Raw genomic sequence first — 27,666 nt, 5'->3', positions numbered from 1 at the left:
CATAGGTGTACAGAGGCCCATTATCAGCAACCATTACTCCTGTGATCCAATGGCATGTTGTGTTAGCCAATCCAAGTTTATCATTAGAAAACACTTTTGCAATTATGTTAGCACTGTTGAAAACTGTCCCAAACTCAACACCCCAGATGCTAATATATGCATATTATTATTAGTATTGGATAGAAAACACTCTGGCGTTTCTAAAACTGTTTGAATGATGTCTGTGAGTATAACAGAACTCATATGGCAGGCAAAAACCTGAGAAGAAATCCAAACAGGAAGTGAGAAATAGATTTTCAAAACAGTGCCTATTGAATTCACAGTGAGATATGGATGAGGTTGCACTTCCTAGGGCTTCCACTAGATGTCACCGTCTTTAGAAACTGCTTTGAGGATTCTACTATAAAGGAGGGGCTCATGAGAGCTCTTTGAGAAAGTGGTCTGGCAGAGAGCCTCGGTCTCATGACACTTGCTCCCGACAGAGTTAGCTCTCGTTACAATGCTTTTCCTCAGACAATGAAATTCTCCGGTTGGAAACTTATTGATGATTTATGTTACAAACATCCTAAAGATTGATTGCATTCATCATTTGACTTGTTTCTACAGACTGTAACGGAAAAATGGTTGTGTTTTTTTGACTTGGCTATGACCTAACATAATCATTCGATCCTCGTTTGCTAAGTCAAACGACACCGCTGGTTCTGCTCACACTGCCCTACCCTGTGCTCTGACCTCTTTCTCCCCTCTCTCTCCAGATGAAATCTCGCGTCTTGTGACGGCCGGCCGCCCAACAACCTGCCCACTTGACCCTATCCCCTCCTCTCTTCTCCAGACCATTTCCGGAGACCTTCTCCCTTACCTCACCTCGCTCATCAACTCATCCCTGACCGCTGGCTACGTCCCTTCCGTCTTCAAGAGAGCGAGAGTTGCACCCCTTCTGAAAAAACCTACACTCGATCCATCCGATGTCAACAATTACAGACCAGTATCCCTTCTTTCTTTTCTCTCCAAAACTCTTGAACGTGCCGTCCTTGGCCAGCTCTCCCGCTATCTCTCTCTGAATGACATTCTTGATCCAAATCAGTCAGGTTTCAAGACTAGTCATTCAACTGAGACTGCTCTCCTCTGTATCACGGAGGCTCTCCGCACTGCTAAAGCTAACTCTCTCTCCTCTGCTCTCATCCTTCTAGATCTATCGGCTGCCTTCGATACTGTGAACCATCAGATCCTCCTCTCCACCCTCTCCGAGTTGGGCATTTCCGGCGCGGCCCACGCTTGGATTGCGTCCTACCTGACAGGCCGCTCCTACCAGGTGGCGTGGCGAGAATCTGTCTCCTCACCACGCGCTCTCACCACTGGTGTCCCCCAGGGCTCTGTTCTTGGCCCTCTCCTATTCTCGCTATACACCAAGTCACTTGGCTCTGTCATAACCTCACATGGTCTCTCCTATCATTGCTATGCAGACGACACACAATTAATCTTCTCCTTTCCCCCTTCTGACGACCAGGTGGCGAATCGCATCTCTGCATGTCTGGCAGACATATCAGTGTGGATGACGGATCACCACCTCAAGCTGAACCTCGGCAAGACGGAGCTGCTCTTCCTCCCGGGGAAGGACTGCCCGTTCCATGATCTCGCCATCACGGTTGACAACTCCATTGTGTCCTCCTCCCAGAGCGCCAAGAACCTTGGCGTGATCCTGGACAACACCCTGTCGTTCTCAGCCAACATCAAGGCGGTGGCCCGTTCCTGTAGGTTCATGCTCTACAACATCCGCAGAGTACGACCCTGCCTCACACAGGAAGCGGCGCAGGTCCTAATCCAGGCACTTGTCATCTCCCGTCTGGATTACTGCAACTCGCTGTTGGCTGGGCTCCCTGCCTGTGCCATTAAACCCCTTCAACTCATCCAGAACGCCGCAGCCCGTCTGGTGTTCAACCTTCCCAAGTTCTCTCACGTCACCCCGCTCCTCCGTTCTCTCCACTGGCTTCCAGTTGAAGCTCGCATCCGCTACAAGACCATGGTGCTTGCCTACGGAGCTGTGAGGGGAACGGCACCTCAGTACCTCCAGGCTCTGATCAGGCCCTACACCCAAACAAGGGCACTGCGTTCATCCACCTCTGGCCTGCTCGCCTCCCTACCACTGAGGAAGTACAGCTCCCGCTCAGCCCAGTCAAAACTGTTCTCTGCGCTGGCCCCCAATGGTGGAACAAACTCCCTCACGACGCCAGGACAGCGGAGTCAATCACCACCTTCCGGAGACACCTGAAACCCCACCTCTTTAAGGAATACCTAGGATAGGATAAGTAATCCCTCTCACCCCCCCTTTAAGATTTAGATGCACTATTGTAAAGTGACTGTTCCACTGGATGTCATAAGGTGAATGCACCAATTTGTAAGTCGCTCTGGATAAGAGCGTCTGCTAAATGACTTAAATGTTAAATGTAAATGTCATATGTTGTGTTTTCGCTGTAAATCACTTTTTAAATCGGACACCATGGGTAGATTAAGTGACCCCAAACTTTTGACTTGAGATCAGGTGCATCCTGTTTCCATTGATCATCATTGAGATGTTTTGACAACTTGATATATAAAAATATTAAATATATATGTATCAGATATAAATCATCAGGATGTGACAGTCCACTGGTTATGTTCAACACTTCTCCAATCGTTGCCTAGTTAAATAAAGGTTAATAATAATATTCAGGCTCTCCGTGAGCATTAGCTGCTACTTCTCTCAATCCCGTTTTAAAAAGTCTCCCTGTGTGACATTCCTTGAGACCAACCAGAAATGTTTCCTTGGCCAAATATTCCCAGATTGTCATGAAAACAACATGTTCTCTCGTTTCTGCATCACCAAATGTTGCGCGAGGCAAAAGAGTAGGCTAGGTGAGCATCAATCGCTAGTTCGGTGCAGCAGACTGCAGGTGTGTAGTGCTGCAAGAGCAATGAGCCTCCACAATGTATTTTTTTTAGTAAAGTTAGATCAATGTCTTGGACGATCACCTAATGATTAATTAGCAGTCCACATCACCAAATATTATAGCATAACATTACTTTTACAACAAAAACAACACCTGTTTTCTTACGAGATTTTAGGATGGTTTGCTGAATCGTCCCAAACTCAACAGCTCCATTAGGCAGAATGTGCTTTGATTAAAACAAAATGCAGAAAGTAGAAAATAATTGAACACCATCTGCTCTAATTTGCTCACCAAACAGTATTTCAAGAAGATTTAAATGCATATTCCCATGAAATTGATTGAGATCAAACGATTGTCATGCAGACGCAGCTTGGTCTTTTTACTGGTAAACCGTGAAGAATTATAATTCAATATTGACAGTGATGATGTCATGGCCTATTTTGAAATGAGCTATGCCGAACTTGGTGATTGAGGGTATTAAACATTTTCAACGTTCTTGAGACAATGTGTGGGCAAAGGCAGGCGTTACAAGTTTAAATAGTTTTTGCTTCACTGGGAAGTCTTGAGTTGTTCAGGGATGTGTGATGTCAGAATTACAGATTTCAACCTAGCAATAGACTGGTCATAACTTATGGAGGTCTAATATATGAAGATAATTTATAGATAGAACCAGCTCTTACCATGACTAACAGTTGTCCTAATGTTCTCCTCCTCTTCTTCATCTTTAATGTTGACATTCAGCTCCAGTGTTTGACTGCAGTCTTCCAGCTTCACTGATGCCATCTCTGGATCCTGCAGAGCAAACTGGGCCCCACTGTCACAATCAGGACCCAGTGACTGTAGGTTTCTACTCAGTGTGGAAGGAGAGAGGCAGGCTGGGTTTGTCCTCACTGTTGACGTTAAACGGCCTCAGACAAATCTGAGTCGGTCTGTAGTAATGAAGACAAACGGACACAAAAGTTATTTTCTTGACAGTTCTGGCACTTTATTCTGTAAAAATATTTTCTTGTTTTTCTTGTTCAATTATCTAATTTCAGTAGATCAGGTAGATAATCCCTGACAAAACATTCATTCACATTAGACACAAAGTACACGTTTTAAATTGCACAACAACTTAATCTAAGTGATTTCCTAAATTCACATAAATGCATAAATGTACAAGATCACAGTATGTTTCAGGCAGCACTATGTACTATTTTATGAATAACCTTGTCTTCACTGTATTAAACAAAAACCAATTGTAATTCACACCATATTAAGAATTATCAAAGTGGCAAGTCAAATTCAAGGACAACTAAAATGAATGAAGTCCCGTGTGAAAACCCTGAATTATAGATAAATATAGAAACAACTGAATGTGTCTGAATATTAGTACACATGTAAAGAACTGATAATCATTACATTCAGCTTCAAAACTGTAGAGCAACTGAAATGTTCTCTCTCTGATGAGGCACTATCCAAGTTGTTGATAACCTCACCAATGAAAGCTATGAAGTACATATTATTTACTATTAAAGTATCCTTTGTCACAGTGCATTTATGGACGCAAGATTTCTGAACAGGCCTCGAAACCATGTCAGGACTAGTAGAAAGACCAGTTCTGACAGTAGGTCCTCTTACTACAAGACCAGCCATGGAAACTCCATCAGTCTGACAGTAGGTCCTCTTACTACGGGACCAGCCATGGAAGCTCCATCAGTCTGACAGTAGGTCCTCTTACTCCGGGACCAGCCATGGAAACTCCAATAGTCTGACAGCATGTCCTCTTACTACGGGACCAGCCATGGAAACTCCAATAGTCTGACAGCATGTCCTCTTACTACGGGACCAGCCATGGAAGCTCCATCAGTCTGACAGTAGGTCCTCTTACTACGGGACCAGCCATGGAAACTCCATCAGTCTGACAGTAGGTCCTCTTACTACTGGACCAGCCATGGAAACTCCATCAGTCTGACAGTAGGTCCTCTTACTACGGGACCAGCCATGGAAGCTCAATCAGTCTGACAGTAGATCCTCTTACTACGGGACCAGCCATGGAAGCTCCATCAGTCTGCACTGTAGTTCCACCAGTCTGTCTTACAGCATCTGCATATGATACATCATGACGGATTCTATATCTCTGAGCATCTCTCTGCACCTGGCATCCACCAAATGCTCCTCTGTCTGACCTCCACACAATTGCAACACTTCACCTTCACATTGCTCCAACATTCACTGTAATCATGTTCCCCACCACACTTGGCACATCTTTCCAGTCAACAGCTACATGTCCCATTCTTTGGCATTTAAAAACACTGATGATTCACTGTTGCTGCTCCAGTTTCAACTGTTCTGCTACGGAACCCTGACCTGTTCACCGGACATGCTACCTGTCCCAGACCTGCTGTTTTCAACTCTCTAGAGACAGCAGGAGAGGTAGAGATACTCACAATGATCGGTTATGAAAAGCCAACTGAAATTTACTCCTGAGGGGCTGATCTGTCGCACCCTTGACAACCACTGTGATTATTATTATGTTTGTTGTTTTAGGCTGTGTTTCTGTACAGCACTTTGTGACTTCTTTAACCCTCTTTCCTACTGATCAACCTTTAGGCTTCAACCACTCTGTCTCCCTTCACATGTTCTTTAACAATATCATCCATGGACATAGATATTGGGACCGCAGAGATTATTACTCCCTTCAATTTAGCATAAACTCCAGGGTCATGGCTTCTGAGCTTCGTCCCATTGTGATTTCCCATTTGAAGAATCTTCCCTTGCTGAACCTGACCAACACAAGATATTAACAATCTACCACTTTCAATTGTTTATTTCACCTTTAATTAACCAGGTAGGCTAGTTCAGAACAAGTTCTCATTTACACGGATGCGGCCCAGTTTAACTACACCTCTTTTTATGGCCTTGGTTAATCAGGGTGTGAATGAGGCCCTGTGGTCTCCTCAAACACCATCCCAACTTTCCACATTATTACTTGAGCTCCCTACCTTGGACCTCTGGAGTTTCTATACTGTTCTTCCTATGTCTTTCCACTACAGAACATTCAAATACTAGGCCCTCATCCTCCCGCTCCATATCATCAGAACTGTCCCCCACATTGATCACATTCCAGCACAGCTGTTGCTTCTCAAACTCTCCATTTCCATTGTTTCATTGGTGCAAAACTCATTCCATTGAGGGCCAATTCTCAGGTGTTCCTTTTTTCCTTTCAATTAAAACCTATTTTATTTTTACCTTTATTTAACCAGGCAAGTCAGTTAAGAACATATTCTTATTTTCAATGACGGCCTGGGAACAGTGGGTTAACTGCCTGTTCAGGGGCAGAACGACAGATTTGTACCTTGTCAGCTCGGGGTTTTTCCGGTTACTAGTCCAACGCTCTAACCACTAGGCTACCCTTCAATGTTATGCTACGCTGCAACCTAGACAATCAGATGAGAGGAATTCCTTTCTAATTAGTGACCTTAATAAATTAATCAAGTACAAGGGTGGAGCGAAAACCCACTGACACTTGGTCCTCCGTGGAATGAGTTTGACACGTGCTCCGATTCATCCGCATTAATCGACGCCATTCCATGCAGTTGGCCTCTCTCTCCAAATAGTGAAGGATACAGCCTCACACAGCCTCATGTCGCCATTTCACCACGAATAAACTCATAGAAAGACGAACGAAATCGTTCCCGCCATTTGACGAGCCTCGTTCGAATCACCCTGATCTCGCGAGCTTTCATTAACGAAACAGTGTATGTAAACTCGCGAGAACAGGATGGTTCCGACGAGGCTATTTACCAGCTCATAAACATTTTACACAAAACCAATAACATGTAAAAACGAACTCAAATAAATGGAATCTTTATGAAATGACTTTGACGAAATTATGTACATAAACCCAAAGTCTAGTTATGTGACTTGTAAAACATGTTTTTAACACGTTCTTTACTCACTCAGTTTGACCCCAAAATAACACATACAATTAAAACCTTTACCAAACGTGATAATACATTGACGGATTTGTTACCTAGCGTGTTATATATTCTCTCGACATTAGAAAGTTTAAACATGCTATTACATACCTACAATGATACATTAGAAACGGACACAACCACTATCGACACAACAGCACCGTTCTGTCGTTTCGACCCGGAACTTCCTGTTCCCCACTACTATAGCGCAGCAGCGTCATCTTCTTCTCTGGTATACTGATATTTACACAAATATAACGTGTCTGCCGCCACCTACTGTATGGTTAATAAACTGTAGAAGAAAATACATTTCCTTTACGGAAAAAGGGAGGGGGAACAAACCTCAAAACAAAATACAAAAATAGATAAATAACAACATCCCACTCCTTCAGTCACAGTCCGATTCAAATCACATCCCTACACAGTCTCATGGGCCTATATATGCCATTTAGGGAGGAACATCTTCAGTCAGTATTCCCTGCAATACCCTGGCGTGGTGTAAAGACCACATCTTCAAGTACAAATATTTAAGTGCCACATCTGTAGTTTTTGGGGGTATCTGTACTTTACTTTTGATATTTTTTGACAACTTCTACTTCTACTCCACTACATTCCGAAAGAAAATAATGTACTTTCAACTCCATACATTTTCCCTGACACCCAAAAGTACTCGTTACATTTTGAATGATTAGCAGGACAGGGAAACATTTAATTTTAAATTCGTGCAGCCCTACTGCATCTGATTTGGCGGACTCACCAGACACAAATACTTTATTTTTAAATTATGGATGTGGTCTTAAAATCAATCTGGAGTGCCAGAGTGCGCTTGGTCGTTCGTAAATTCAGAGCGTTGTCAGACTGTCAGTTCGTATCGCTCTCGGAGCGTTCAGAGCCACACTGGACGCTCTGGCGGAGGAGGAGGGTTGATTCAAGCGTTCTGACCTCACAACGGCAGTCAAGCATCCAAGATAACTGGTTAACATTGGCTGGCTTGCTAGCTACTTTCAGGACAAATGAGAGAACTCTGACATTTCACTCGCCTAAGCAGAGCTGGTTAGGCTGTGTTCATGTTATCCAGAGCATTGGTGACTTTAACTGTGCTACAGGCAACAATTTAATAACGCATTTTTTGCCGACTCTTACTTACACCGGCGGTATTCAAGGGGTGTTGAGCGTTTGTTTTTCATCAATTATTCTGTCCTCTGGCACTCAGACGAGAGTGGTCTGAAATCGGAGTATATAGCCAGAGCGAATTTAGGAATGCAGGAACAATAACCTTAAGCCTTCTTGGATGGGCACTTCTAATGTAACTCTATGGCAGCACCCAAGGGGCTTGAATTTTCAATTTCTACCCTTAGACTTGGCAGTGATGTATTGTCCCCATAAATGACAGAACACTGAGCCGATCACGGCGCAAAGCTCCCTATTTTCTGTGGGCTTGCCACACCTCCACAGAAGGCTGAAGACCTGCATTTTGGAGCTGCCTTACTCAAGAAAAAAAAAATCATGTTTGTATGCAGCTTTATTAATAACTCAATATGTTTTTTAACATTGTTTGCAAACAGATAATTTATTTCACACTGTTTTATCGCTAAAACAGTGGGGCTCAAAACAGGTGGCTCACCTGCCCTGAATGATGGGTCTCCACTGAACTTATCTAGAACACTACAGTCCGTCTGGGTGTTTAACCTTCGCAAGGTCCCTCATGTCACCCTGGTCCTCCATACATTCCACTGGCTTCCAGTCAAAGCTCACAATGATGTTTACTTATGGTGCAGCAAGAACTGCCCCATCTGTACCTTCAGGCTCAAACCCTGTATCCCAACCCGAGCACTCAGTTCTGCCACCTCTGGTCTCAAGGTCGTCCCACTGCTACAGGAGGTCAAGCTCCCTCTCAGCCCAGTCAAAGCACTTCTCTGTCCTGGTACCCCAATGGTGGCACCAGCTTCCTTCTGATGCTAGGACAGCAGAGTCTCTGCCCGAAATGGTCTGAAACACCTACGTCTTTAAAGAGTACCCCCCCCCCATAAATACAAATAATAATAATACAAATCATAATAATGTGACACTGACTAATTGAGGAGAAATGTGTTTGCTGTGATATGTGGTTGTCTCACCTGGCTATCTTAAGATGAATGTACTGGTGATGTCACAGGGTCAGAGAGATTTCCTGACTGTAGTCATACAAAAACACTCCAGGCACTCAGCCCATAAGAACCATTCATACTGTCAGATCTAATATGAAGAACTGAATACAACCATAAGAACCATTCATACTGTCAGATCTAATATGAAGAACAGAATACAACCATAAGAACCATTCATATTGTCAGATCTAATATGAAGAACTGAATACAACCATAAGAACCATTCATACTGTCAGATCTAATATGAAGAACTGAATACTAAAGATAAGAAGAGGTTGACCAGTGCATATTCATGTAACTTTATTTTTCATTGGCAGATCAATAAAGTTTTCAATGCAGTTATCCAAACACATTCATGATCAGTAACTAAAATAACTCATCTAGTTTTACAGACAATTAATAAACACATGGATTAATTTCATAAACTGTGTATCATTAAATAAAGTTGTAAAATAATCCCCCAAACTAGTGGTGAAAAGTGATCATCACACCATCTATATCTGATACATGTTACGGGCGGAAGGTAGACTTGTGGTTAGAGCATTGGGCTGGTAACCAAAAGGTTGCTAGATAGGTTACATGACATTGGCCTACCAATGTAACCTGAACTGAAATATGAAGTAAACATGTAAAGTGTTGGTTTCATGAGCTGAAATAAAACATTCCAGCAATGTTCCATGTGCAGAAAAGGCTTATCTCTCTCAAATGTTGTACCCAACTTTGTTACTATCCCTGTAAGTGAGCATTTCAGCCTTTGTCAAGATAATCCATCCACCTGACAGGTGTGGCATATCAAGATGCTGATAAAACAGCATTATCATTACACAACTGCACCTTGTGTTGGGGGACAATAAAAGACCACACAACACAATGTCAGATATCTCAAGTTCAGGGAATGTGCAATTGTCATGATGACTGCAGGAGAGATTTCAATATTTATATCTCTACCATAAGTCTCCTCTAACGTCCTTTTAGAAAATTTGGCAGTACATCCATCCGGCCTCACAACTGCAGATCACATGTAACCACGGCAGCCCAGGACCTCTTCACCTGCAGGATTGTCTGGGAGGGGGCTGAGTAGTATGTTTGTCTGCAATAAAGACCTTTTGTGGGGAAAAAAACTCATGCTGATTGGCTGGGCCTGGCTCCCAAGTGGGCCGATGCCCTCCAAAGTCCCACCCATGGATGAGCCCCTGCCCAGTCATGTGAAATCCATAGATTATGGACTCGTTTATTTAAAATGACTGATTTTCTTATACGAAATATAAATATTTGAAAGTGTTGCATTTAGATTGTTGTTCAGTATAATACGACTTGCAGGACGTATCGTATGTTAAGAATTACAATTCTTATGTTATTTTACGCATTGCTATTCATACAATATGTTACGAACTTGTAATATGTATGATATGTTACGAATTCCAATTTGTTGTTGCTAATGTTAGCTAGGTTAGGGGTGAGGGGTTAAATGGTTTTAGGGGAAAGGTTAGCTAACATACTAAGTAGTTGCATGCTAAGCTAACATGCTAAGTAATAGCTAAAAAGTAGTAAGTAGTTGTAAAGTTGCTAATTAGCTAAAATGCTACAGTTAACCTTGATGAGATTCTAAACACAGCAGCCTTTGGCTAGAAGTTTGAGTTACACGCCCACCCTTCCACAGAGCAGGAGTATGGCTTCTCTCCTGTGTGTATATGTTGGTGTGCTTTTAAGGTATTCAGTCGAGAGAAACTCACCCCACAGTCAGAACAGGAGTAAGACTTTTCTCCTGCACATGTTCTCTGATGAACTTTTATCTTAGTAGATGTTTTGAAGCATTTTCCACAGTCAGAGCAGGAGTATGGCTTCTCTCCTGTATGTATACGTTCATGTGATTTTAAGTTGGAAAGTTGCGAGAAACTAGTTCCACAGTCAGAGCAGACGTAAGGCTTCTCTCCTGTGTGTGTTCTCTGATGAACTTTAAGCTTATTTGATGTTTTAAAACATTTTCCACAGTCAGAGCAGGAATAAGGCTTCTCTCCTGTGTGTGTTCTCTGATGAACTTTTAGCTCTTTTGATGTTTTAAAACATTTTCCACAGTCAGAGCAGACGTATGACTCCTCGCCTGTGTGTGTTCTCTGATGAACTTTTAACTGAGTTGATGTTTTAAAATTTTTTCCACAGTCAGAGCAGGAATAAGGCTTCTCTCCTGTGTGTGTTCTCTGATGAACTTTTAGATCAGTTAACGTTGTGAAGCATTTTCCACAGTCAGAGCAAGAGTAAGGCTTCTCTCCTGTGTGTATACGTTGGTGTGTTTTTAAGGTGTCCAGACGAGAGAAACTTGCGCCACAGTCAGAGCAGACGTAAGGCTTCTCTCCTGTATGTATACGTTCATGTGATTTTAAGTTAGAAAGATGAGAGAAACTAGTTCCACAGTCAGGGCAGAAGAAAGGCTTCTCTCCTGTGTGTGTTCTCTGGTGAACTTTTAGCTCATTTGATGTTTTAAAACATTTTCCACAGTCAGAGCAGGAGTATGGCTTCTCTCTCCTGTATGTATACGTTCATGATATTTTAAGTGGGAAAGATGAGAGAAACTAGTTCCACAGTCAGGGCAGAAGAAAGGCTTCTCACCTGTGTGTGTCTTCTGATGAACTTTAAACTTATTTGATGTTTTAAAACATTTTCCACAGTCAGAGCAGACGTAAGGCTTCTCTCCTGTGTGTGTCTTCTGGTGAACTTTTAGCTGAGTTGATGTTTTAAAACGTTTACCACAGTCAGAGCAGGAGTAAGGCTTCTCTCCTGTGTGTATTTTTAGGTGTATTTTTAGCTTTGATTGAAATGGGAAAATGTCTTCACAATGTGGGCAGTGATGAAACCTCTTTGCTCTCTGATCTTCCTGCTGATGCTCTCTGGATGTAGAGAATGTCTCAACATGGTCTCCTGTGTGAACATCAGAAGAACCAGTCAGTTGGTGTGATATACATGTCAATCAAATGTATTTTATGAAGCCCTTTTTACATTCTTAGGGATGAGACGGGCTGAATCCTGTTAACGGGATCGATTTGACAACAGCCAGTGAAAGTGCAGGGCGCTAAATTCAAACAGAAATCTCATAATTAAAATTCCTCAAACATACAACTATTATACACCATTTTAAAGATAAACTTTTTGTTAATCCCACCACAGTGTCCGATTTCAAAAAGGCTTTACGACGAGAGCATACCATGAGATCATGTTAGGTCAGCACCTAACATGAAAAACATTTTTCCAGCCAAAGAGAGGAGTCACAAAAAGCAGAAATATTGATCAAATTCATCACTAACCTTTGATGATCTTCATCAGATGACACTCATAGGACTTCATGTTACACGTACATGTTTTGTTCGATAAAGTTCATATTCATATCCAAAAATCTCAGAAGATACAGTGGGGCAAAAAATTATTTAGTCACCCACCAATTGTGCAATTTCTCCCACTTAAAAAGATGAGAGAGGCCTGTAATTTTCATCATAGGTTCACTTCAACTATGACAGACAAAATGAGGGGGAAAAATCACATTGTAGGATTTTTAATGAATTTATTTGCAAATTATGGTGGAAAATAAGTATTTGGTCAATAACAAAAGTTTCTCTTTACTTTGTTATATACCCTTTGTTGGCAATGACAGAGGTCAAACGTTTTCTGTAAGTCTTCACAAGGTTTTCACACACTGTTGCTGGTATTTTGGCCCATTCCTCCATGCAGATCTCCTCTAGAGCAGTGATGTTTTGGGGCTGTTGCTGGGCAACACGGACTTTCAACTCCCTCCAAAGATTTTCTATGGAGTTGAGATCTGGAGACTGGCTAGGCCACACCTTCGTTGCCCGGGCGGTGTGTTTGGGATCATCTTCAATGCCCTTAGGTTTTCACTCAAAATCTCACGATACATGGCCCCATTCATTATTTCCTTTACACGGGTCAGTCATCCTGGTCCCTTTGCAGAAAAACAGCCCCAAAGCACGATGTCTCCACCCCCATGCTTCACAGTAGGTATGGTGTTCTTTGGATGCAACTCAGCATTCATTGTCCTCCAAACACGACGAGTTGAGTTTTTACCAAAGTTATATTTTGCTTTCATCTGACCATATGACATTCTCCCAATCTTCTTCTGGATCATCCAAAAGTTCTCTAGCAAACTTCAGACGGGACTGGACATGTACTGGCTTAAGCAGGGGGACACGTATGGCAGTGCAGGATTTGAGTCCCTGGCGGCGTAGTGTGTTACTGATGGTAGGCTTTGTTACTTTGGTCCCAGCTCTCTGCAGGTCATTCACTCGGTCCCCCTGTGTGGTTCTGGGATTTTTGCTCACCGTTCTTGTGATCATTTTGACCCCACAGGGTGAGATCTTGCGTGGAGCCCCAGATAAAGGGAGATTATCAGTGGTCTTGTATGTCTTACATTTCCTAATAATTGCTCTCACAGTTGATTTCTTCAAACCAAGCTGCTTACCTATTGCAGATTCAGTCTTCCCAGCCTGGTGCAGGTCTACAATTTTGTTTCTGGTGTGCTTTTTGACAGCTCTTTGGTCTTGGCCATAGTGGAGTTTGGAGTGTGACTGTTTGAGGTTGTGGACAGGTGTCTTTTATACTGATAACAAGTTCAAACAGGTGCCATTAATACAAGTAACGAGTCGAGGACAGAGGAGCCTCTTAAAGAAGAAGTTACAGGTCTGTGAGAGCCAGAAATCTTGCTTGTTTGTAGGTGACCAAATACTGATTTTCTACCATAATTTGCAAATAAATTCATTAAAAATCCTACAATGTGATTTTCTGTTTGTTTTCCCTCATTTTGTCTGTCATAGTTGAAGTGTACCTATGATGAAAATTACAGGCATCTCTCATCTTCTTAAGTGGGAGAACTTGCACAATTGGTGGCTGACTAAATACTTTTTTGCCCCACTGTATGTAGATATTCCATTTTTTTTATTTTCCGCTTCCAGCTACAATAGTAATTTACAATATTAACAACATCTACACTGTATAAATGGTCAATTCGATTTTATGGACAATTCTTTCTAAAACATTTCTTTCAAAAACAAGGACATTTCTAAGTGACCCTAAATGTTTCAACGGTAGTGTATGTATTCATTTCAGTAGACCGTATGGGAATGGGAATAAAACTATACTAAAACTGGGTAGGAGTCAAAAACTACAAAGAGTCAAAAGTGGTGAAAATGATGAGCTATATCATCCTACACTCAATATCACAAGGGTTAGAAACTACACAGACTCATTTCATAGAACTTTAAAACACTGGCAGTTTGTCTACTCCACTTCCTTAGTCGACTCTGTAATCACTCCAGATAGCCCAGTTAATAAAACAAATGCTGGCAATACTGGTATCATCCATACAAGTCTCAGTAGCATGAAATAAGATCTACAATGCATTCATAAAGTATTCAGACCCCTTGACCTTTTTTCCACATCTTCTTAAATTACAGCCTTATGCTAAAATTGATTCATTCGTTTTTTTTCCTTCTTCTCATCAATCGACAAAAAAATACCCCAATAATGACATCACAATACCCCATAATGACATCACAATACCCCATAATGGCATCACAATACCCCATAATGACAAGGGCAAAAACAGGTTTTTAGAAATAACTGAAATATTACATTTACGTAAGTATTCAGGCCCTTAACACAATAGTTAGTTGAAGCACCATAGGCAGTGATTACAGCCTTGAGTCTTGTTGGGTATGAAGCTACAAGCTTGAAACACCTGTATTTGGGATGTTTCTCCCATTCTTCTCTGCAGAAGCTCTCAGGTTCTGCACTAGGCAGGGTAGCCTAGTGGTTAGAGCATTGGACTAGTAACCGAAAGGTTGCAAGTTCAAATCCCCGAGCTGACAAGGTACAAAATCTGTCGTTCTGCCCTTGAACAGGCAGTTAACCCACTGTTACTAGGCCGTCATTGAAAATAAGAATTTGTTCTTAACTGACTTGCCTAGTAAAATAAAGGTAAAATTACATTTAAAAAAAAACAAAGTTGGATGGGGAGCGTCTCTGCAAAGCTATTTTCAGGTCTCTCCAGAGATGTTTGATCGGGTTCAAGTCCGGGCTCTGGCTGGGCCACTCAATGACATTCAGAGACTTGTATCAAAGTCACTCCCATGTTGTCTTGGCTGTGTGCTTCGGGTCGTTGTCCTGTTGGAAGGTGAACCTTCACCCCAGTCTGAAGTCCCGACAGCTCTCAAGTAGGTTTTCATCAAGGATCTCTCTATACTTTGCTACGTTCATCTGTCCCTTGATCCTGACTAGTCACCCAGTCCCTGCCACTGAAAATATCCCCACAGCATGCTGCTGCCACCACCATGCTTCGCCGTAGGGATGGTGCCAGGTTTGCTCCAGACATGACGCTTGGCATTCAGGCCAAAGAGTTCAATCTTGGTTTCATCGGACCAGAGAATCTTGTTTCTCATGGTCAGAATCCTTTAGGTGCCATTTGACAAACTCCAGGCGGACTGTCCTGTGCCTTTTACTGAGCAGTGGCTTCCGTCTGGGCACTCAACCATAAAGGCATGATTAGTGGAGTCCTGCAGAGATGGTTGTCCTTCTGGAAGATTCTCTCATCTCCATTGAGGAACTCTGGAGCTCTGTCGGAGTGACCATCGTGTTCTTGGCCACCTCCCTGACCAAGGTCCTTCTCCCCCGATTGCTCAGTTTGGCCGGGTGGCCAGCTCTAGGAAGAGTCTTGGTGGTTCCAAACTTCTTCCATTGAAGAATGATGGAGGCCTCTGTGTTCTTGGGGACCTTCAATGCTGCAGAAATATTTTGGTATCGGTCCCCAGATCTGTGCCGACACAATCCTGTCACGGAGCTCGACGGACAAATCCTTCCACCTCATGACTTGGTTTTTAATTTGACATCCACTGTCAACTGTGGGACCTGACATAGACAGGTGTGTGCCTGTCCAAATCATGTCCAATCAATTGAATTTACCACAGGTGGACTGCAAGTTGTAGAAACATCTCAAGAATCATCTCATAGCAAAGGGTCTGAAAACTTACGTAAATAAGCAATTCCTATCATTGTTTTGTTTTTTACATTTGCAAGAATTTCTAAAAACCTGTTTTGGCTTTGTCATTATGGGGTATTGTGTGTAGATTGACGAGGAAAAACATCAATTTTAGAAGAAGGCTGTAACGTACCAAAATGGGAGAAATGGGAAGGGGTCTGAAAGTGCCCTCGGAAAGTATTCAGACCCCTTGACTTTTTCCACATTGATATGTTACAGCCTTATTCTAAAATTACATTAAAAAATATCCTCCGCAAACTACACACAATACCCCATAATGACAAAGCTAAAACAGGTTTAGAAATTTTGGTAAATTTATACTAATTTTTTAAAAACTGAAAAACAAGACAGACTCAAAATTCAATTCAGATGCATCCTGTTTCCATTGATCATCCTTGAGATGTTTCTACAACTTGACAAATTAAATATATATGTATCACATATAAGTCATCAGGATGTGGTAGTCTACTGGTTATGTTCAACACTTCTCCAATCGTTGTTGAGATCTGATATTCTGTGCAGCAAACAAATTATAATTCAATATTGACAGTGATGATGCCATGGCCTATGTTGAAATGAGGATGCCTAACTTGGTAATTGAGGGTATTAAACATGTTCAACGTTTTTGAGACAATGTGTGGGCAAAGGCAGGCAATACAAGTTTTAAAAGTTTTTGCATCGCTGTGAAGTCTTGAGTTATTCAGGGATGTGTGATGTCAGAATTACAGAATTCAACCTAGCAATAGTCTGGTCATAACTTATGGAGGTGTAATATATGAAGATAACTTATAGATAGAACCAGCTCTTACCATGACTAACAGTTGTCCCAATCTTCTCCTCCTCTTCTTCATCTTTAATGTTGACATTCAGCTCCAGTGTTTGACTGCAGTCTTCCAGCTTCACTGATGCCATCTCTGGATCCTGCAGTGCAAACTGGGCTCCACTGTCACAATCAGGACCCAGTGACTGTAGGTTTGGACTCAGTGTGGAAGGAGAGGCAGACTGGGATTGTCTTCACTGTTGAGGTTACTGGCCTCAGACTTAATCTGAGTCGGTCTGTAGTAATAAAGACAAACGGACACAAAAGTTATTTCCTTGACAGTTCAGGCACTTTATTCTGTAAAAATATTTTCTACTTTTTCATGTTTAATTATCTAATTTCAGTCGATCAGGTCCTTGACAAAACATTAATTTACGTTAGACACAAAGTACACATTTTAAATTGCACAACATAAGTGCACTTAATCTATAGTAGATTTCCTAAATTGACAAAAATGCATAAATGACTCAAAAACCATTTAGTACAAGATCACAGTATGTTTCAGGCAGCACTATGTACTATTTTATGAATAACCTTGTCTTCACTGTATTATTTCACTCACAGAAAACAATTGTATTTCCCATTCACACCATATTAAGAATTATCCGGGGTCGTACAGTGGCAAGTCAAATTCAAGAACTTTCAGGCACTAATATTTATTTACTTGAAGCACCGTGTGAAAACCCTGAATTGTAGATAAATATAGAAACAACTGAATGTGTCTGAATATTAGTACACATGTAAAGAACTGATAATCATTACATTCAGCTTCAAAACTGTAGAGCAACTGAAATGTTCTCTCTCTGAAGAGGCACTACCTGCACTGAAGTCCGTTGATGCAGACCTCCTATGGTATCATGGAGGTCCACAAACAAATGTTTAAGGTCCATGTCTGTCTAATTCTGTACTAAGAAAATAAACCAAGAAATCCCTATTAACTTCTACCACACCCTCCCCTTCCCCAAAAACCCTCCCACACCCCCCAATAAACTATATCAATAGATCACTTTCTGTGTTTGCAAACATTGGGGTCTTTATCATGCTGAGACAATCCACCCCCAGATTATCCAGTTTATCAAAAACCATACCGACAGTAACATCTGTTACCCCAAACAACTCTGCTGCAGTTTACAAGATAACTTTAAACCTGGTATTTCTGCTTCACACAATCCAAGTTGTTGATAAGCTTACATATGAATGCTATGAAGTAAATTTTATTCACTATTAAAGAATCCTTTGCCACAGCATATTTATGGGCACAAGATTTCTGAACAGGCCTCGAAACCATGTCAGGACTAGAAGAAAGACCAGTTCAGTAGGTCGTCTTACTACGGGACCAGCCATGGAAGCTCCATCAGTCTGACAGTAGGTCGTCTTACTACAGGACCAGCCATGGAAGCTCCATCAGTCTGACAGTAGGTTGTCTTACTACAGGACCAGCCATGGAAGCTCCATCAGTCTGACAGTAGGTCCTCTTACTACAGGACCAGCCATGGAAGCTCCATCAGTCTGACAGTAGGTCGTCTTACTACGGGACCAGCCATGGAAGCTCCATCAGTCTGCACTGTAGTTCCACCAGTCTGTCTTACAGCCTCTGCATATGATACATCATGACAGATTCTATATCTCTGAGCATCTCTCTGCACCTGGCATCCACCAAATGCTGCTCTTAGTCCTCCACACAATTGCAACACTTAACTGTCACATTGCTCCAACATTCAGCGCAATCAAGTTCCCCACCACACTTGGCACATCTTTTCACTCAACAGCTACATGTCCCATTCTTTGGCATTTAAAAACACTGTGATGATTCACTGTTGCTGATCCAATTTTCAACTGTTCTGCCTGCTGTCATGGAACCCTGACCTGTTTGGACGTGCTACCGGTCCCAGACCTGCTGTTTCCAACTCTCTAGAGACAGCAGGAGCAGAAGAGAAACTCTCAATGATCGGCAATGAAAAGCCAACTGACATTTACTCCTGAGGTGCTGACCTGTTGCACCCTCGACAACCAATGTGATTTTTATTATTTGCCCTCTTGGTCATCTATGAATATCTCCATCCAGCACAGCCAGAAGGGGACTGGCCACCCCTAAAAGCCTGGTTCCTCTCTAGGTTTCTTCCTTGGTTCTGGCCTTTCTAGGGAGTTTTTCCTAGCCACTGTGCATTATTACTCCCTTCAACTTAGCATCAGCTCCAGGGTCATGGCTTCTGAGCTTCGTCCCATTATGATTTTCCAATTGAAGTATCTTCCCTTGCTGAACCTGACTTGGACAAGATATTAACAACCTACCATTTTCAATTGTTTATTTCACCTTTAATTAACCAGGTAGGCTAGTTCAGAACAAGTTCTCATTTACACGGATGCGGCCCAGTTTTACTACACCTCTTTTTATGGCCTTGGTTAATCAGGGTGTGAATGAGGCCCTGTGGTCTCCTCAAACACCATCCCAACTTTCCACATTATTACTCGAGCTCCCTACCTTGGACCTCTGGAGTTTCTATACCACATACGCATCTGCTTCCAGCATCAGTATCTCTGTTCTTCCTATGTCTTTCCACTACAGAACATTCAAATACTAGGCCCTCATCCTCCAGCTCCATATCATCAGAACTGTCCCCCACATTGATCACATTCCAGCACAGCTGTTGCTTCTCAAACTCTCCATTTCCATTGTTTCATTGGTGCAAAACTCATTCCATTGAGGGCCAATTCTCAGCAGGTGTTTCTTTTTTCCTTTCAATTAAAACCTAGACAATCAGATGAGAGGAATTCCTTTCTAATTAGTGGCCTTAATTCATTAATCAAGTACAAGGGTGGAGCGAAAACCCGCACACTTGGTCCTCCGTGGAATGAGTTTGACACGTGCTCCGATTCATCCGCATTAATCGACACCATTCCATGCAGTTGGCCTCTCTCTCCAAATAGTGAAGGATAACTTCAGTTAGCTTCCCTCTATTTTGACACTTCATCACACAGCCTCATGCCGCCATTTCACCACGAGCAAACTCCTGGAAAGACGACCGAAACCGTTGAAGCCGCCATTTGACTTGCCTCGTGTGAACCATCCTGATCTCGCGATCTTACATTAACGAAGCAGTGTATGTAAACTCGCGAGAACCGGATGGTTCGGACGAGGCTATTTAACAGCTCATAAACAATACCAAGAACACGTAAAAACGAACTCAAATAAGTGGAATCTTTATGAAATGACTTTGACGAAAATATGTACATACACTCAGACAAACCCAAAGTCTAGTTATGTGACTTGTAAAATCGTTTTTAATCACGTTCTTCACTCACTCGGTTAGACTCCAAAATAACACATACAATTAAAACCATTACCAGGCGTGAAACGGATTTGTTACCTAGCATGTTATATATTCTTTCGACATTAGAAAGTTTAAACATGCTATTACATACCTATTACATACCTACAATGATACATTTGAAACTGACACAACCACTATCGACACAACAGCACCGTTCTGTCGATTCGACCCGGAACTTCCTGTTACAAATATAACCTCTCTGCCCCCACCTACTGTAAGGTTAGTAAACTGTTGAAGAAAATACATTTCCTTTGCGGAAAAGGGGAAGGGGAACAACGATATCAAAACCAAATAGATAAATAACAACATCCCACTCGTTCAGTCACAGTCCTATTCAAATCACATCCCTACACAGTCTCATGGGCCTCGTAGGGAGGAACATCTTCAGTCAGTATTCCCTGCAATCAGTGAAGTAAAGTACTTAAGTACAAATATTTTAAGTAATTTTGGGTGTCAGGGAAAATGTATGGAGTTTTGGGGTATATGTACTTTACTTTTGATATTTTTGACATTTTCCCTGACACCCAAAAGTACTCGTTACATTTTGAATGATTAGCAGAACAGGAAAACATTTAAATTCGCGCATCCCTACTGCATCTGATCTGTTGGACTCACTAAACACAAATACTTTGTTAGTAAATTATGGATGTGATCTTAAAATCAATCTGGAGTGCCAGAGTGCGCTTGGTCGTTCGTAAATTCCGAGCGTTGTCAGACTGTCAGTTCGTATCGCTCTCGGAGCGTTCAGAGCCACACTGGACGCTCTGGCGGAGGAGGAGGGTTGATTCAAGCGTTCTGACCTCACAACGGCAGTCAAGCATCCAAGATAACTGGTTAACATTGACTGGCTTGCTGGCTACTTTCAGTACAAATGAGAGAACTCTGACATTTCACTCGCCTTAGCAGAGCTGGTTAGGTTGTGTTCATGTTATCCAGAGCATTGGTGACTTTAACTGTGCTTCAGGCAACAATTTAATTACGCTTTTTTTGCCGACGTTTACTGACACCAGCCGTATTCAAGGGGTGTTGAGCGTTCGTTTTTCATCAATTATTCTGTCCTCTGGCACTCAGACGAGAGTGGTCTGAAATCGGAGGATATAGACAGAGCGAATTTAGGAATGCACGCAATGTCTGTGTTGGACTGTACCCCTGACTATCCGTACATTTAAACTACAAGAAAATCGTGCTGTCTATTTCGCTTAATATAATGAATTTGAAATTATTTATACTTTTACCTTTGAGACTTAGGTATATTTTAGCAATTACATATACTTTTGATACTTATGTATATGTTAAACTAAATACTTTTAGACTTTTACTCAAGTAGAATTTTACTGGGTGGCTTTCACCTTTTCCTTGACTCAAGTATGACAATTGGGTACTTTTTCCACCACTGCCTGCAATGCTTCCAATGTTAATTCCTGAACTCCCAAAAAACTTTCAGCCGCATGAACAATTAATATTTACTATCGGTATCCTTCAACTGGTAAACGACATTATGAATCTCAACAGGCTGCGGGGCATCCATTGCCATAGCTTCCTCAGCACCAATCGCTCTTTAAACTATTTCCCGCGCCTCCCAGTAGGAGAACTACTGTACAGTTTCTTGATGTGGATGTTCCCTGAAAAATACAAATTGATACATGACATTGGTCAGTTTCGGTGTTATGAAACTGATGGACACTATTTTTATTTTATTTTGTTATTTATTTAACTAGGCAAAAATCATACATAACAGGTTGGGATAATTAAAGTGGCAGGTAAGGACAATTAAAGTGGAGGTTAGGAAACTGAGGATAAGGTTAGGAAAAGGGTGAGGGTTAGGGATTTGTTTATCATGCAGGTTTGGATAACTAACGTGGCAGGTTATGATAATTAACGCTGGTTAGGAGACTGAGATTAAGGTTAGGAAAAGGGTTAAGGTTAGGCTCAGCTACAATTCACCAGTTCTCAACAACTGTTGTCCCCAACGCAAAAGAAACGGCCACGGACCAATGGGGAGCATCAATTGGTGTAAACTTGATATCATGAAACACCCGATATCAGAGAACGCACCTAATTGCGGTCTGCAATTACACCCTTCTCGGAACAAGGGGCCAGGCTTCCAGTCTTTTAGCATGCTTTCCACTGTGCTCAGAGGGCATTTTCCGTACTGCAGTTCAGCTGAAGCACGGCCCAATTCCCATTGACGGCCCAAATAGCAAAGTCACTTAAAAATATATTTTTAATAATATTTATCATCAAGTTTGTAAATAAAACATTCATTGAATTTTTCAAGTAATTGCCTTTGAGTCAGATTTTTTCCCATCACTCACAGCCAAAGTTAACCATTTCAGATTCATGCTGGGAGGTGGGTGAGATTATGCCACATGCAGATGCTGAAGGGAAAACACACCTCTTGATCTGCGTGTTTATAATGTAGGTCAAGGAGCAGCCTCGTCTCATAGACTAGATGTGACGTAGTAAATATATAGTAAAATTATTTTTTTGTGAATTTGACCTCTTTTTCTCCCCAATTTCGTGGTAGCCAATTGTTTTTAGTAGCTACTATCTTGTCTCATCGCTACAACTCCCGTACGGGCTCGGGAGAGACAAAGGTTGAAAGTCATGCGTCCTCCGATACACAATCCAACCAAGCCGCACTGCTTCTTAACACAGCGCCATCCAACCCAGAAGGAAACACCATGGAGGAAGAAGGAAACACCTGGCAACCTTGGCTGAGACAAGGCTTTCCCTACCGGCCAAACACTCCCTCTCTCATGGCTCTGCTGGTGCTGCGGTACAGCGCCCTTAACCACTGCGCCACCCGGGTAGCCTAACTGCGCCACCCAACTAGCCTAACCAGGTAGGCTAGTTGGGAACAAGTTCTCATTTACAACTGCGACCTGGCCAAGATAAAGCATAGCAGTGTGAACAGAGTTACACATGGAGTAAACAATAAACAAGTCAAAACACAGTATATACATATTTTTTAAAGAGTCTATATACATTGTGTGCAAAAGGCATGAGGAGGTAGGCGAATAATTACAATTTTGCAGATTAACACTGGAGTGATAAATTATCAGATGGTCATGTGCAAGTAGAGATACTGGTGTGCAAAAGAGCAGAAAAGTAAATAAATAAAAAACAGTATGGGGATGAGGTAGGAAAATTGGGTGGGCTATTAATACGTATGTATAACGTACAGCTGCAGCGATCGGTTAGCTGCTCAGATAGCAGATGTTTAAAGTTGGCGAGGGAGATGAAAGTCTCCAACTTCAGCGACATTTGGAAAGTGAGCTCAAGTGCATCCTGTTTCCATTGATCATCCTTTAGATGTTTCTACAACTTGACTGGAGTCCACGTGGTAAATTCAAATGATTGGAAAAGCACACACCTGTCGGTATAAGGTTCCACAGTTGACAGTGCATGTCAGAGCAAAAACCAAGCAATGAGGATGAATAAATTGTCTGTGGAGCTTCGAGACAGGTTTGTGGCGAGGAACAAATCTGGAGAAGAGTACCAACACATTTCTCACATCTCTGTTGAATGGGCTCCCTGCTCGTGCCGTCAACCTCCTGCTTCACATTGGGAGCAAACCTTTCATGGGCTCCCGAGTGGCGCAGCGGTCTAAGGAACTGCATCTCAGTGCAAGAGGCATAACTACAGTCCCTGATTCGAAGCCAGGCTAAATCACATCTGACCGTGATTGGGAGTGCCATAGGGAAGCACACATTTGGCCCAGCATCGTCTGGGTTTTGCCGGGGTAGGCCGTCATTGTAAATAAGAATTTGTTCTTAACTGACTTCACTAGTTAAATAAAGATTAAATAAAAACTTTTAAAAAGTGGGATGCATGCCAGCAAATCCACTACACAACACATTACTAAACAATACATTAATTGTAACACAAACTGTTACATAAAGCTGGCCAAACAGCATAGTCCCATCAATTTACCACTGCTACACCTGGCTATCAGCGGAACCATGTCTGGCTACGAAACAGTTCATTCAGCCTCATTTACTGTCTTTTAAAGTAACATGGCTGACTTACTTAAACAACTGTGGTTTCTACTGACATTTGAGATATACAAACTATGGCATAAGGGGACGATAAGAGGCAATCCGTAATTTTGATTAAGACATTAATGAGCGAGCTAGGACGGACGTAGTCAATGTAACTATTTGTTCAGCACTTTTGAAATGTACAGCGACAGAATTCAGAACATGGGCTGTTCTTACAGTGTTCTCCCTGTACGCCAAGTCAGAACTGTAGGATAAATTAAGGGGCATATAAGCAGACAATGAAAGCTCTTACAATATTCAATGATTACATTTCTCAAAAACAGGTTATAGGCTACATGTCAACCACCAAGTCAGAACAGTAGGCAAAATTAAGAGGTGAAACAAGACCAAAATATTAGGGTGAGGCACATGGGCTACTAACATCTTACTACACAACATACACTTGGTAATACTTTCTTAGCTACAGTACACACATCTCTTTGGCATATTACATCATTTATGCAGCAGCATACAAGACATTTTAGGACTCACCTTGTTGTGCTGTGCTCACTTGAACAGGAAGGTGGCGTGGCAGTTCTTCATGGGCATATTTTGTCATCAAACTTCATCAAAGTCTGGCATTCTCTGGATTTGTGGTTCTTCAAGACAACTGGGAACTCAGGAAAAAAATGATGATGTCAGTGATCTTCAGGTCGTAGCTGTAGAAAGAGGCCTGAGTTCAATGTACAATTCCGAGTTGGATGAAAGTTCAAAATGTATTTTCCCAGTCGTAGCTTGCTTTTCCCTGAGTTCCCAGTTGTCTTGAACTCACTCAAGTCAGATTTTTCAGTACCGAGGTAAGTTGTTTTGTCCGCGTCACAAATCAAGCTTCATTGACAGCACGGCCAATGTTGAATGTTTACAATTTTAAACTAGGAAAAAGGCCCCTTAATCTTAGACTTGGGACCACACAGCAACTCCACTGAATAGCAGGCTAATGATTGCTTTGCAATGCTTGCAGTTAGCCACTGATTCCTTCAGTTAGCCACTGACTCATTTTTGAATTTGCAATTTGTTGTGTGATGTTTATGTCCAACGGCTGATGAGCACCGATACATTTTATCTATAATTTCTCATTATTTCTCTGCATATGACAAAGATTAAAAATGATTTGCCAGTAGATTGTCGACTTGATTCATGATGATGACTGCAAGCTCAGATGTTGAAAGTATGATGTTGACATGATCAGTCCAATCAAAGCGACTGTAGATATCACTTGATTTGAAATTATTCAATCTGTGGATAATGACCTTGAGCCTTCGTGGATGGGCACTTCGAATGTAACTCTATGGCAGCACCCAAGGGGCTTGAATTTTCCATTTCTACCCTAAGACTGGGCAGTGACGTATTGTCCCCATGAATGACAGAACACTGAGCCGATCACGGCGCAGAGCTCCCTATTTTCTGCGGGCTTGCCCCACCTCCACAGAAGGCTGAAGACCAGCATTTTGGAGCTGCCTTACTCAAGAAAACGAAATGTTTGTATGCAGCTTTATTAATAACTCAAGTATATGTTTTTTTACATTGTTTGCAAACAGATCATTTATTTCACACTGTTTTATCGCTAAAACTGTGGGGCTCAAAACAGGTGGCTCACCTGCCCTGAATGATGGGTCTCCACTGAACTTATCTAGAACACTGCAGTGCGTCTGGGTGTTTAACCTTCCCAAGATCCCCCATGTCACCCTGCTCCTCCGTACATTCCACTGGCTTCCAGTCGAAGCTCACATCCACTACAAGACAATGGTGCTTAATTACGGTGCAGCAAGAGGAACTGTCCCATCTCTACTTTCAGGCTCAAACTTTCAGGCCCGAGCACTCAATTCTGCCACCTCTGGTCTCATGGCCGTCCCACTGTTACAGGAGGTCAAGCTCCCTCTCAGCCCAGTCAAAGCACTTCTCTGTCCTGGTACCCCAATGGTGGCACCAGCTTCCAGCAGAGTCCCTGCCCATCTGCCCGAAAATGTCTGAAACCCTACGTCTTTAAAGAGTACCCCCCCCAAATAATACTACTACTACAAATAATAATAATAATAATAATGTTATGCAGGTGAATGAGGACCCAAAAGCGACTTAACGAAAACAGAGTCTTTATTCCAGTTCTAGACAAAAGTAATAATCCTGGATATTATCAAGGTGAAAACAAAACAGGAAAACAGAATTCCACTCGTCAGTAGAGAGGACTGACTGGAGACTCGACCACAGACTGCAGGTTGCTTCGGGAAGGCACCGGCCGTAGCAGACCTTGACACCTGCTCACACGCAGCATCTGAAGAAGGTAAAACACGACAGGGCGAGACAGGACACAGAATAGCGAACATCATACAAGGATCCGACAAGGACAGAAGCGGAAAACAAGGGGAGAAATAGGGGCTCTAATCAGAGGGCAAAATAGGGGACAGGTGTGAAAAGAGTAAATGAGTTAGTTAGGAGAATGAGGAACAGCTGGGAGCAGGAACGGAACGATAGAGAGAGAGAGCGAGAGAGGGAGAGAGAGGGATAGAAAGAGGGAAAGAACCTAATAAGACCAGCAGAGGGAAACGAATAGAAGGGAAGCACAGAGACAAGACATGATAATAAATGACAAAACATGACAAATAATAAGTGACACTGGCTAATTGAGGAGAAATTTATTTACTGTGATATGTGGTTGTCTCACCTGGCTATCTTAAGATGAATGTACTTAATGTGTTGGTGACATCACAGGGTCAGAATGAACTCCTGACTGTAGTCATACAAAAACACTCCAGGCACTCAGCCCATAAGAACCATTCATACTGTCAGATCTAATATGAAGAACTGAATACAACCATAAGAACCATTCATACTGTCAGATCTAATATGAAGAACTGAATACTAAAGAGAAGAAGAGGTTGACCAGTACATATTCATGTAACTTTATTTTTCATTGGCAGATCAATTAAGTTTGCTTCAATGCAATTATCCAAACACATTCATGATCAGTAACTAAAATAACTAATCTAGTTTTAAAGACAATTAATAAACACATGTATTCATTTCATAAACTGTGTATCATTAAATAAAGTTGTAAACTAATCCCCCCAAACTAGTGGTGAAAAGTGATAATCTCTATCTGATACATGTTAGGGGCTGAAGGTAGCCTAGTGGTTTGAGCGTTGGGTCAGTAACCAAAAGGTAAAAATCTGTTGTTCTGCCCCTGAACAAGGCAGTTAACCCACTGTTCCTAGGCCATCATTGTAAATAAGAATTTGTTCTTCACTGACTTGCCTAGTTGCTATTTTTTAAGTGTCTACTAACTCCTTCCGAGGGACAACCTGGTCTCAGAGCAAAATGTATTTTATGTTACCAAAACATCCGTGCCACTCCATTTAGTATGTTACGTTCCACAGAATTGTTTATGTCCCTGTTAGTGAGCATTTC

General features: G+C 42.0%; 2 pseudogenes; both read right to left on the bottom strand.

Moving 5' to 3' along the window:
- The window catches only part of LOC124010749, a 27,957-nt pseudogene extending 20,882 nt beyond the window's left edge, over window positions 1-7,075 (bottom strand).
- Window positions 7,076-9,311: 2,236 nt separating this feature from the next.
- LOC124011050 lies at window positions 9,312-19,943 on the bottom strand (annotated as a pseudogene).
- Between the last annotated feature and the right edge of the window lie 7,723 nt (window positions 19,944-27,666).

Source organism: Oncorhynchus gorbuscha, linkage group LG23 (genome assembly GCF_021184085.1).
Source record: "Oncorhynchus gorbuscha isolate QuinsamMale2020 ecotype Even-year linkage group LG23, OgorEven_v1.0, whole genome shotgun sequence".
Lineage (NCBI taxonomy): Eukaryota > Metazoa > Chordata > Actinopteri > Salmoniformes > Salmonidae > Oncorhynchus > Oncorhynchus gorbuscha.
This window is presented reverse-complemented; position numbering and strand designations above follow the sequence as displayed.